At 37.5% G+C, this 11,231-nt stretch overlaps 1 pseudogene across 1 annotated transcript; it reads right to left on the bottom strand.

Moving 5' to 3' along the window:
* Positions 1-778: 778 nt before the first annotated feature.
* LOC146946969 (3-ketoacyl-CoA synthase 11 pseudogene) lies at positions 779-3,338 on the bottom strand (annotated as a pseudogene). The gene is made up of 2 exons (XR_015026874.1): positions 3,044-3,338; positions 779-2,628 (listed from the first exon to the last, which is right to left on the bottom strand). The product of XR_015026874.1 is annotated as a 3-ketoacyl-CoA synthase 11 pseudogene (transcript).
* Between the last annotated feature and the right edge of the window lie 7,893 nt (positions 3,339-11,231).

Genomic DNA, 11,231 nt, shown 5'->3' with positions numbered 1-11,231 from the left:
TTTTCTTGATAAAGATGGTAGGAGAAAAAAAGCTAGACAGCTATTTCAATTTTGGCACCAAAAGTAATGTAGCTATAAAAAACTCGTTCATCAATATAAGATTTGAAAGGGTCACAAAGAAGAAAGGGAAAAAAAATACTTGGGTGACATTAAATCTGGGCCAAAGAAAGTGGTCACAAAGAGACGTCACTTATACAGTAAATGCTTGGAATAATGGGTTACCTCCACATGGTTACTATTGACAGTGTTTTAGTATATTATATAGAAACTAGCTCATAAGAATATAGGTAGAGTATTTATATTTCAAATTAGAGACTTTCTTGTTCTATCCACGTTAACGTTTACCAATCCAAAAAAATAAATAGGTTCTCTCAATTCAAGATTGAAACATAACACTAGCCGGTAAGAAAGAAAAACCTATGAAATTGCTTGATAAAGATGGCAAGAGAAAGAAGTTAGATAGTATTTTATTTAATTTTGTCACATTCTCTTTTTAAGGTAATGTACCTACAAAAAGAATCATTCATTTATACAAGATTTGACTATGCTAAGAATAGTTCTGGGAAATATAAAATTGCCAGCTTACATTGGTTTTTACGGAAAAATTAATCAACTGATTCTCATGGACTATAATACAAAGAGATTTTTCATTGTAACTACTGTGTCCCTATGCAAATTTCCCATGGACAAAATTTGAGTTTATTTTTTAAAATGAAAATAAAAAAATAGAGACAAGGGAAAATTTCAACTGATAGGCATCTACCTACTGTCAATCAAGTGGGAAATCACTTTTTTATTAATGGAACTTCCATTTCAATAGAAAGAATGTGTAATGCATAGCTGCAATGGTTACCAAGCAAATCATGGATTACATTTCAGATGCAATAACGTACATCACTACCACAGGGAAATAAATTTCTGCGAAACTCGGCACACCAAACCTCAAGACCAGAACTTGACTATATCAGAATTAACCAAATCTAACTTTCAAAGCAAAGACCTCTTACACTCATCCAGTTCCACCAGTTCAACAGCTACCACCTAATGTTGATACATACAAAAAATAATAATTTTAAACTACATCATTTAGATGGCAGAAATTCTTGGAACATCGACCGGAAACTGGTGGATCTCATCGATCCAAGGGTTCTTCTCTTTTGTAGGATTGATTGTCCTTAGAGCCTTCCATACTGCGCTGTTGCACTTGAATCCAGAACCAAATGCTATTTGCCATGTTCTATCTCCTTTCTTGATCCTTCCCTTGGCTTCCGTGTAAGCCAATTCGTACCAAAGCGAACTGCTAGAGGTGTTTCCAAAACGATAAAGTGTCATTCTTGACGGCTCCATATGCCATGGAGACAGCTTCAAGTTTTTCTCTAGCTCATCTAAAACAGCTCTTCCACCGGCATGAATGCAGAAATGTTCAAAAGCTAGCTTGAAATCCGGAATATAAGGCTTTATCTTCATCTTGAAGAGTTTCTTTCCAACTAACGTACCGAAGAACAGCAGCTGTTCGGACGTTGGAAGGACAAGTGGCCCCAACGTGGTAATGTTTGTTTTCAAGGCATCACCTGCAACGGCCATAAGATCTTTTGATAAAGTAACACCAACTTTGCCATTGTCGTCTTCTTCTTGTGTAACGCAGCTGAAGCACTTGTCATCAGCACCCTTGTTAGTGCGAACGGTGTGGACCAATTGGTATTTGGATCTTCTCCTATCCGATCCCCTGTTGGAAAGTAGAATTGCAGCCCCTCCCATACGGAACAAACAATTCGAAACAAGCTTGGATCGATCGTTCCCGGGATACCAATTCAACGTGATGTTCTCCATGCTAACAACCAACGCATACGAGTTAGGATGAACCTGGAGAAGCTCTTTAGCAAGATCAATTGAAATAATCCCAGCACTGCATCCCATCCCACCAAGATTGTAACTCATTATGTTACCTCTCAGCTTATAGTGATTGATGATCATTGCAGAGAGTGACGGAGTTGGACAGAAAAGACTACAATTCACAATCAGAATTCCAATGTCTTTAGGCTTTACCGTCGTCTTTGAAAACAGCTCATCGATAGCACCAAACATAACTGCCTCCGCTTCTTTCCTAGCTTCTTTCATTGAAGGATTGGGAGGAATGCTTAGAACAGCTTCTGGTAGGTAAGTGTTTTCTCCAAGACCAGATCTCTCAAGGATCTTTCGTTGGAAATCAAGATTCTCCTCCGTGAAGAAACCACTCGCCCTCGAGTGATCCATAAATATCCTCTTAGTGCATTTGCGAGACTCTTCCGGCTTGTAACACGAGAAATTAACAAGGTAGACTGGCCTAGGACGAGTCATAAAGTAAAAGGTCGATAAAAACACAAGGAGAGTCGAGCAAATAATAACGGATACGAGATTGTACTGCAGATTTTCCCAGATATCATAGATATCATTGAGGGAGAAAGTTGATAACTGAGCTGCAATTAACACCACAAGTGGTGAAAGAAAGAGGTACATGCCATGAGTGATTAGGTAATGATAACCAAGCTTCACATACTTCAATTTCACTGATTTTTTGAAATCTGGAAGGATCCGCGACGACGATGGCGCTAACAAGGGTGTATCTTGTTTTGATTCTGTCATTTTTCCCTGTTCAAGGTTTTGAATACATCTAGTTAGAAAAATTGCTTAAAACTAACATCTATGATTAATATATAGCACAGAGAAATATGGAAAATTAGATCAGATTTTATAAGTAAGATCAACAAAATTGAAAAAGTTATGAAAACAAATCCTGAAACAAAGCCAAAGTTTAATTTGTTTTTTTTTTTCAAACACCTTTTATGCAATTATTAAACCCTATCTATTTAATTTGTCCTTTTTATTTCTTGTATACATCAAAACCCAGATAGGAATTTCATATGAAATGTACATAAATGCAAATTATAAGCATGTCACAAAGAAAACGAAGAACATTCATTCAAATTAAATAAAGAAGAGATCCATTTAAAAATAAAAAACATTGGAATTTGAATAAGAGAGAGTTAGGCAAAAAAGAATGTACCTTGAAAAGCCAAAGCCAAAGCCAAAGGCAGCAGAGAAGACACAGAAATGTGGGTGGTGATTGAAGAGAGAGATTTAATTTAGTGATTTTAAATTAAAATTGGAATAAGAGAGAAATGAAAGGGAAATTTTGTGAGAGATTAACGATTAAATCGACAATACATGTGAATGGATTGATTCACACATTATATATTATTTATTATAAAGTATAAGGTTGTGGGGAAGAAGGGTATGAATTGATGAGAGAGAGAGAGAGAGAGAGAAGAGGGAAGTGAGTTCGAAAGTGGCCAAATTATGGGACGCGGAGTGTTTGTTTGTTTATTTATTTACTTTTCTTCTAAGGTTGGCGCTGGCCTGGTTTGACCGTTTGCATCTTACCCGTTTATTTTTCTTCAATCCTAGGGTTGTGGTTCATTCTTTCTCCTTCACCAATTGTTATATGCTTACCGTTTTATTGTTTTTCCTTTTCTTTATTTTGTTCTTTACAGCTCATAGGGAGGAATAAGGGAATCTATTTATTTTTATTTTTAGGGAAAATTACACTAACATCCCCTGAGGTTTCATTGAATGACATATACATCCCCTCTAGTTTTTGAATAGACACTGACCTCCCTTTAAAGTCTCTTGAAATAGATAAACACCTCCCTTTTCATAAATCTGTTAAAAAAACACACTTTTTTTCTATTGATGAAACTATCTCCCTCTCCACTGAACCACATTTCTGCCATTGTTTAAAGCTTTTCACATCTTTATCATTTATTTTTGTTTTCCTTTATTTCATATATCTCTAATAACATAGATGAGACTATTTTTCTTTGAAGAGTATCCCCAAACCTCTGTATTAGTTATTCCGCCGCGACTCATACACAAGCTACGTAACACAAATGAACAACATCCCATTTATTTGCTCTTTGTAAAATAAACCCATTTATTTGCTCTTTGTAAAATAAACCCATTTATTTGGTACAATCCTTTTTGTTGAGCAACTCTGTTTGAGAAACTCAATCTATGATAATTTACTTTGATTACGGTTGCCTACATTCTACAATTTGTTTGTTAAATCTTATATGACCCAAAAATTCTCGACTAAGATGTGAGCAAAATAACAATCATATCAAAACATTGGTTGTGTTGTTAATGAAGTTTTAGGTTAGAACGAAAAAGTGCCGAGAAGAAAAGGTATTGTGCGATGCAGTTACATGAGAAAAGGAGTAAAAAAAAGTTTCTATTTTTTTTAATGGCACATTGACAGCACTTAACGGCAAGGGAGGTATGTGTCATAAGATAAAATAGAGGGGGTTTGGGTTACATATAGACAAAGTTCAGGGGAGGTTAGTGTATTTTTCCCTTATTTTTATAATAACAATGATACGTACGCTTAACTCGCTTGATAAAGATATTACATAAACTTTTTTGAAGAATAAAAAGATATTACATAAACTTCTTACTTCTTGACATTTAAAATGTGTGAGCTGTAGCTAGCGGTGGACATGGTTCGGTTAACCATATTAACCGAACCGAACTGAACTGAAGTGTTGAAATGATTCGAAATAACCGAACCGAACCGTTTAAGGTTTGGAACTAACCGAACTGAACCAAAGTTATGGTTCGGTTAACTATTTGCATACCTATTAACCGAACCAAACCGAACTGAAACCAAAATTTTGAATTTGAAAATTGCTGTTCACACATTCCATATGGCTGGGACACACATGTAAAATACGCTTTTGCCCCCTCGGCAGTTAACTGCAACTGCCGAGGAATTCAAAATGCGGCTGCAGTTAACTACCGAGGAATTCCTCGGTAGTTAACTGCCGAGGATTATGTTTCGTCAGATGAAACAGGAAACCTGCTCCCCCTACACACTATTTTCATCAACTTCCATACCATTTCAACCAATCCCCCCAAATCCAATAATTTTTTTTCATCAAATCTTCATCCAAATGATTCAAGCATCAAGAATAGGAGCTATCAACACACTCTAGACGTAAAAAAACAGGTATTGAGCATTTTAATCGATTTATTTTTTGGTTATTGTATGGGTATCTACGTCAGTCACGTAGAACTCTGGCATGGGGAATCTCGGTAGTGTACTGCCGAGGAAAACCTCGGTACCTTACTACCGAGGAAAACCTCGGTAGTTAACTACCGAGGAACACTTAGGGAAAAAATTTGGTGCGAAAAAATGGCAGCTACTGCCATTTTTTCAAAAAAAAATTTTCTTTGTTTTTTTTTTGTTTTTTTTGTTTTAGTTCATTATGGCATTGATGTTTATGCATTAGTTAGTTGTTAATTCATATTTATGTGTTGTTTAATTATAGTAATGACCGAGAACGCGGAAGATGTTTCGGAAGAGACAAAACGTAATTTTGTCCAAATTTCCGGAGATGTCAAGCCGCCTAAGGTTGAAGTCAAACCAAACATTGAACAAGCTTCTAAATATGTTAGCCCCGATGTCGTCCCACTTCAAGCCCACGAAGTGGACACGGCTAGGTTTTTTTTCTGACGACATTAAGTTTCAAGATAGAGAAGAATTGCTTGGGTGGGTACGGTGTCAAGCAAATAAGGCGGGATTTACAATTGTTACACAAAGATCAAGCTTGATCCATCCAATATTGCGCCTAGTGTGTGAAAGGAGTGGAGCTCACAAAGTGCCTAAAAAAAAACCAAAGCATGCGACAACGGGCTCAAGAAAATGCGGGTGCTTGTTCATGATTAGTGGATATCAAAGTACGCAAACAAAGGAATGGGGATTGAACATTCTTAATGGAGTTCACAACCATGCGATGGAGCCGGCTTTAGAAGGACACATTCTTGCCGGTAGATTAAAGGAGGATGACAAGAAGATTGTACATGACTTGACCAAGAGCAAGATGCTTCCAAGAAATATTTTGATACACTTGAAGAACAAAAGACCACATTGCATGACAAATGTGAAGCAAGTGTACAATGAACGTCAAAAAATATGGAAGGCAAATAGAGGTGACAAGAAGCCGTTGCAATATCTAATCTCGAAGTTGGAGGAGCACAACTATACTTATTACTCAAGAACACATGGTGAAAGTAATACAATCGAAGATATCTTTTGGGCTCATCCAACATCCGTTAAGTTGTTTAACAATTTTCCAACGGTTTTGGTTATGGACTCCACCTACAAAACCAACTTGTATAAGATGCCAATGTTTGAGGTAGTTGGGGTAACTTCGACCGATTTGACATATTCGGTTGGGTTTGGATTCTTGATGCATGAGAAAGAGGAAAACTTTGTTTGGGTTTTAAAAATGTTGCGTAAACTTCTTACTTCAAAGATGAATATGCCTAAGGTGATTGTTACCGACAGAGATGGGTCTTTGATGAAAGCGGTTGGAATTGTTTTCCCGGAAAGTTATGGTATGAATTGTTACTTTCATGTGCAAGCAAATGTTAAACAAAGGTGCGTCTTAGATTGTAAATATCCTATGGGAAAAAAGGATGGGAAAGAGGTGAGTAATCGCGATGTTGTCAAGAAGATCATGAGGGCATGGAAAGATATGGTTGAATCGTCCACTCAAGAGTTATATGCAAATGCATTAGTGGAGTTCCAAGATGCTTGTAGTGATTTCCCACCTTTCCTAGCCTATGCCATGACCACCTTGCATGAAGTGAAGGAGAAAATAGTGAGGGTATGGACAGACCGTGTGTTGCATCTTGGTTGTAGATCCACCAATAGGGTAGAATCGGCTCATGCTTTGGTGAAGAAATATTTAGACAATAGTGTGGGTGATTTGGGTACTTGTTGGGAGAAAATACATAACATGTTGTTGCTTCAACACACTGCGATACAAACAGCCTTTGGTCAGAGCGTTACCGTGTTGGAACATAGATTCAAAGATGTCACTTTGTACTCCGGCTTAGGTGGTCATGTGTCTAGATATGCTTTGGACAACATTGCTATGGAAGAGTCACGTTGTAGGGAAACATTGTGCATGAACAAGGAAATTTGTGGTTGTGTTCAAAGGACATCTTATGGCTTACCATGTGCATGCGAAATTGCAACTAAACTCCTTGAAGAAAAGCCAATTTTATTGGATGAGATACACCACCATTGGCAAAGGTTACGCATGGGAGAAGAAAGTAATGAACTTGGTTTTTCGGTGGATGATGAGTTGAAGGGTATTGTAGAACGTCTCAAGAAACTCCCTTTCCAAATGAAGCTTGAAGTCAAGGAGGCTTTGCGGCAATTGGCATTTCCTGAAACCACCATGATGTCTCCACCACCACAAAAAGCAACAACCAAGGGAGCCAAGAAAAAAGTGGACATTGCGAGGTCTAAAGGAAGAATTACATCCACTAGCCGGATCCCTTCTTCTTGGGAGGTTGTTGATTCCCAAAATCCGGATAGTCAACCGTCACCATCACCAACAACATCATCATATAAAAGGAAAAAAGGTGCTCGTCTTGGTAAAGCACCAATTTCCCCACTTCCACCACCTTCTCGGTATCCAAAGCCTAAGGCTATCCCGGTTATGAGGCCTATTGATTATATGCCACGCTTCATGCTTCCATTTATTGAAAAAGTGGTGGATGTTATTGGCGATGGACATTGTGGATTCCGGGCTATAGCCGAGTTCATGGGCTTAACCGAACAAAATCATCTCATGATTCGTACACATCTTATTCAAGAATTAAAAGATCATAGAGATGATTATGTTGAAGTATTTGCGGGTGAGGATCGTTATAACTACATTTTAAATGGCTTACATCCTCCCGCAAATACAAAAAGTTGTGCACATCTTGTTGATAAGTGGTTGACTTTTCCGGACATGGGGCACATTGTTGCCAATTATTACAAAAGGTGTGTGGTTGTGTTGACAAATCTTGAACTTGGTAACTCGGAATCTTTTTTTCCACTAAGAGGGCCACCACCGCCGGGTAAGCAAAAAACTCCCATCATGTGCCTTGGGGTAATTCCTAATCACTTTGTGCTTATTTACTTGAGGAATGGTTGTCCACTACCTCCATCATCTACGGAGTGGCACAATCACAAGAAACAAGATGCGGTGACTTGGGAAGATGAGTATTTGGATCAACATGAGTTGTTCCGAAAGCTCATGGCTATTGAAAGTGGAAACAAACCGCCGAAACCACAAAAGGAATCAAACAAAGCGGCGCCTATTTTGTTGGACACTCCCGAAAAACCAAAGCAACAATTTGAAGTTATTGCGGAAGATGAGGAAGATTTTATGTCACTTGATCTTCTCCAATCACTTGGCAATTAACTAGGGATTTTTTTGTCGGTGTTAGTCCTTTTTTTTGGTAGAAATTACACCGACGTATATTTTGGGGTCAAAATTGTAATGCCAATTTTTTGTGGCCAATATATAAGTAACATTATGTAAATGATATTGATATATATGATAATATGACTTTTATTGACTTGAAACTAGTGCAATACTTATTTATAGCTTATTAATGTTTACGCATTTGATTTATTCGTTATTACATTCCATTTAATTTTGTTCTAATCTATGATTATTTTGTTAAAGCTTTTGTCAAGTGAAACATGTCAGAGGTTGCAAGAATTGAAGGCCGTGTTAGGTATTGCGCGTTTAAAAAGACGGTTATGGTTATGATAACACCGACGGACTCTATTGATGATTTGAAGACACAACTTAACACTTATTTTGAGCATCTTGGTGAAAATCAATATACACGTCACTTGTCTGCTCTAATGCCAATGATAGACCTAGGAGAAGATAGAGATGAATTCGCATGGAAAACGGCAAGCTATATGCCTTGGCTTATTAAAGACGATAGCGACGTCGGATTTATGTTTAGGAATATGGTGGAAAATAATGTATTATATATATATGTTCGTTCCATATGCAATTGTAATGAATGTAAGTAGGGATTTAATTTAATGATGTGTAATGATGTGTAATGACTTGTAATGTGTTGTTTGATTATGGACACTATGTTCCGTTTTGATGAATTTCAAACTTTTGTGTGGTTTGAACCAAATGTCGGTTTGATTTAATTATGGACATATGTAAAATATATTGTATTTTTCTTGTTTATGACCGAGTTTCATTGTTGTATAATTTGAATTGCATATGGAAATGCTCTGGTAAAATTACAGGTAAAAACTGGCCGAAAAATGGCTTGGAAATGCTTAGCATTAATGCAGAACCTGCTGTCTGCATAAATGCTTTCCTCGGCAGTTAACTACCGAGTAATTCCTCGGCAGTTAACTGCAGCCGGATTTCAAATTCCTCGACAGTTAACTGCCGAGGGGGCAAAAGCGTATTTTACATGTGTGTCCCAGCCTTCTCTAATGTGTGAACAGCAATTTTCTTTGAATTTTAGTCCTTTTACGAATTTAATTGTTAGCACCAAAGAAAACTGGGCAGAAAAGAAATATGCATAATATGAACAAATTATGAGTTTCATTATATACTTCTTTAAAAAAAAAAAAAAAAAAGAGTTTCATTATATACTAGCTAGAATACTATGTTTATTTTGTAACGTTGATTAAATAATCTTTTGATTACTTGTTTCAGGCTAGCAGCAGTAAGCACAAGATAACTTGAAAAATAATTGTTGGAACTTGGTATTATAAATTTGAAGAATCCATAAGGTTACTGTTATGGTTTATGTAATATCCCGCTCGTCAGCTAATGAAAATTTTATCTGTTAAATGTATTAGAGGACTAAGATTCATGGAAATTTTAACAGTTAAGTATGGACTTATGTACCAGAGTCAAGCTAAACACGTTTAAGGCAAGGGCAATTGGGTAATTGCTCGAGAAAGGATATTTATTTGGTGTTGGACCAAAATATCTCACTTTCTCCTTTTGTTTCTCTCTCTAGGTTTGAGAGAAGATTTTCTCTCCTCCTTCTCTCTAGATGGCGCCCTCATTCTTCAATCTTCTTCCCTCAAGTTCTCAAGTTTTATGCAAATGATGAACAAACATGGATTGTGGTGCCTTAAATTGCAAGAAAACCTCAAGATTGGAATGGTTGGAGCTTTGATGCAAGAGGAACAAACTAGGGTTTGGATTGGAGAAAGGATGATGTAAAGGCTTGTGGATGCTACAACTAGGTGAGTTCTTAGATAGAACCTCACCATTGGGATTATGTGCTTAATTTGCAAGAAAAGCATGATTTATGTTAAGATTAGGGAAAATATGATTTTTATACCCTTGCCTTGATCTTGCTTTGTACATGTTAATATTGCTATGAAAGATGTTTTATAATGTATATATATGTTGCTGGATGTTTTGGTGCATTGCAGGAACCATTAGGATGAGTTTTGGGTCAAAAATAACAAAATTTGTACCACAGACCCGAAGAACCACGCTATTAGCGAAATATACGCTAATAGCGAAATTCTTCAGCAAGGGCTACGCCCCAGCTGCGCTAATAGCGTGGCCTTCTGGACTTGGCCAACTTGCTTTGGCCTGTTGGCCCAGTTCAGGGTCCGTGGTGCATTCCGAAGCTTTTCCTTCAACATTTTATGACTTTGTAACCCCAAAACAACATCTAATCATTGCACATAACATCAAGCAATCATCGAATCAAGAATCATGGTAATCTTAACATGTACATCAAGAGAGGCACAAGAGAGTTTAAGCCGTTTATTTGGGTAGAAAGCATTAAGAAAGGGAATAAACTAGAGCCTCGACATAGTAGTCGAGAACTAGTATGTTTAGCAAGAATCCTAGAATGATAAGACGCGAATGATAATCTCTTCGCACATGAGTTAGATGAGATATAAGTATGTTAAGTTGTGGATAGGATAGTTAATCTCTTCACTAAGACTAAGTATGTACAAGTATGAACATTTACCGCTAATCGGATCGATTAAGGTTCCGAGCTAAACATGTATGCATGATTAGGTTTAACCTATACGAACGACAAGACTATGATTACTAAGTGTAGGTGACATGTCTCTTGTTATCCACATCAGGGGGATACAAGGGGTTCTCGTAATGAGAACGATTCAAGCCGTAAGGGACCCGTATGTCACTGAGTAAACAAGACGTAGGTGCTCGTGTCTCTTGTTATCCACGCCAGGGGGATACGGGAGGTTCTCGACCTAAGGGGAACGGTTCAAGCCGCAAGGGACCCGCACGACACCGAGGGAGTCCGATGTACGTACATCGGTCATGTATTTGATTGATCTCGGGGTTACCCCACCCGGGACTATC

Source organism: Medicago sativa, chromosome 2 (assembly GCF_051527215.1).
Source record: "Medicago sativa cultivar Bolivia chromosome 2, Bolivia_mono, whole genome shotgun sequence".
Classification (NCBI taxonomy): domain Eukaryota; kingdom Viridiplantae; phylum Streptophyta; class Magnoliopsida; order Fabales; family Fabaceae; genus Medicago; species Medicago sativa.
The sequence above is the reverse complement of the archived record's forward strand: the minus strand, read 5'-3'. Positions and strand labels throughout refer to the sequence as shown.